We start from the raw sequence: 2,572 nt of genomic DNA on the forward strand, positions 1-2,572 counted from the left end.
AAGCCGTAGTTCTGACCACTGTGATTTTATAGAATCATTTGTTTTATATGAATGATTCAATGGCTGATTATTTGATATTATTGAGATTAATGGTTGCATTTTCAGACACATRCAAAACAAGTTTGATTTGAGGATAAAATGTTTATTGTCAAGTTTGTAGTCACACTGACTATCACAGGATAATTGTCACTCAGTCAAAGAGATACGCATGGATTAGGTTTTAAAGTAGTTTTAAAATTACGAGATGAAGATCATAGAACATTCAACAGTTTTAAAAGTGGCTTTTACATAATATATATTAATTATTGTCAGAATACAAGTCTTTTTAGTTGTACATGGATTTGATACAAAATAAATGAGCATCTTCATTGACGCACTTTTGCTTATCATGAATTGTTTTAGCTGTCACTGATCATCTGATAGCTGAAGAGATTAAATCATCTCATACAATTTAGAAGCTTATTTTTTACACAGTAGCTCATGCAATTCTTTAGTTTTTTTTATACATAAAACAGAGTGAGTTTGTGTAAATGTTTTTGTTAAATTACACACATGATTTACAAGTGAATAGAGTCACGCAGATTTTTACCCACTTTAGAGCAATTCTCCCCTAAGTTTGGCAGTGATTTTGTAATTTAAAGGCTTCAGACTCAAACCGTAGGAGCACTTTAAAGAGAAGTCCTCATCTGGGCATCTTTCGAAGCTACATTGGTGGAGGAGGATRGCAAAAAATAAAAACATCTCTGTTTTGCCCACTTGGTCCCCGATGCATCGCCTCTTCCCTGCTGAGAAGATCATAACATTGTTTGTGACGTCCTTATCCAACGCGCCGTTTTCATCCAAGAAGCGAGACGGGTTGAAGACGTGGGGGTCCTTCCATTTCAGAGGGTCGTGATTGACAGACCACTGATTGATGAAGACCACTGTGTCTTTGGGGATTTTGATCCCGCTGATGGAGACATCGGTTGTGGTGGAGTGGGGGATGCTGACAGGAACAAAGCTGGTGAAACGCATTGTCTCATACATGAAGGCATCCAGATAAGGTAAATGTGGCCTGTCCTCCACAGTTGGAAGTCTGTTCCTCCCCACCACCCTGTCCATCAGTTCCTGAAGTTTGGTTTGAAGGGCGGGGTCTTTCGCCAGCAGGAGYACAATCCAATGAAGAGCGGTAGACACTGTATCCATACCTGCACCAATCAAATCTGCCACAATGGCCTCTGTGTGTTCACTGGTGAGCTCAAAGGTGCTGTTTGTCTCATTAAAGACATCAATGATAGCATCACTCATATCTCGTATGATCTCTGGGTCAAAGGTCTTCCTGTGCTCCTCTACTTTGTTCTTGACAAACTCGAAGAACTCTTGATTTAACTGTTTAAAACGCTTGAAGATACTTCGGACTGGATTAGGAAAAGACTGAAGCCATGGCATCACGTCGACCAGACTCCCAGCTCCTACTGTTTGTCCAAACTGATCTGCTTGGTGCAACAAGGCCCTAAACTCATCATCATCGTGTCCATAACGCTTCCCAAAGCACAAGGCGCAAATGACATTAGCAGCAGCCACAGTCAGCTCATGTCCAGGGTTGAAATATTGACCATGAGCACTTAGTTGAAGGAAAATTCCCACCAGCTCTTTGGCTTCAGCCACAATTTGATTCTCAAATGCTTTCTTGTTCTGGCTGTTGGCCGATGAGAACATTCTGATTGTTGTTTGAGCGATTTTCCTGTGCATTCTCCACTGTTTGCTGTAAGTTCTGAAAGTCAGACTCTTACCCCCGGAGACGAGCTGAAAGGACACAAAGTTTGGTCTGCCTGCAAACTCCGTGCTGTGCTCTAGCAGGGCCTGGCGGATCACCCGGGCTCCGTTCAGGACCACGACGTCACTGCAGCCCAGGCGGATCTGGTAGATGTCTCCATATTTTTTGGCAAGATTGGAGAAGGTGATGTGAGGCATCGGACCCAGCTGAAGGGCATTTCCAACAAGGGGCCAGGCGAAGGGTCCTGGTAGTCTTCTCTTGAGCCTGAGGTTCCTGACCCACAGACAAGCTTCCAGACAGAAAAGGAAAACAAAAGATGCAACCAGAGCATGAAGAAGCTTTCCAGTCCATTCGCTGATGCTGCTGCTGCTGCTCRTTAAATCAAACTCTGTATCCATCTGAGCCATTGTGTTAAATAACGTTAACCATTTAAAGTCCAGTATTTTAGTGACACAGATTTTTTATGCTCATATTACAATTAGAAGATGAAAATAGCTGAAGAAAAGTTTCCAAGCAGTCTTAAARTTATTCTCCCCCTTCCTCCTAAAAACGTGTGAAGGTTTCCTGCAGGTAGCGCTGCTCGTCTTCAGCTGACCATTAAAAAAAAATCTAAGATTTAAAACTTAACACTTCACTTATATGTCTGTTTTTGGTGGGAGGGTTCAGCGACTCAGGTTTTTTGTTATCTCTCTCCTCCCATTTTGATCCTTGCCTGCCGACCTTAGTCCTGTTTCCCACTCAGGCCTCCTCTCTTTCCACAAGTGTTTGGTGAGCACAACGACACAAAAGGACTGCAGCTGCTCTGATAGTTTTGTT

General features: G+C 42.5%; 1 pseudogene; it reads right to left on the bottom strand.

The window, feature by feature from the left end:
* Positions 1 to 216: 216 nt before the first annotated feature.
* LOC106520068 (cytochrome P450 1B1 pseudogene) lies at positions 217 to 2,358 on the bottom strand (annotated as a pseudogene).
* Positions 2,359 to 2,572: the final 214 nt, after the last annotated feature.

This window comes from Austrofundulus limnaeus, unplaced genomic scaffold (genome assembly GCF_001266775.1).
Source record: "Austrofundulus limnaeus strain Quisiro unplaced genomic scaffold, Austrofundulus_limnaeus-1.0 Scaffold2, whole genome shotgun sequence".
Classification (NCBI taxonomy): Eukaryota; Metazoa; Chordata; class Actinopteri; order Cyprinodontiformes; family Rivulidae; genus Austrofundulus; species Austrofundulus limnaeus.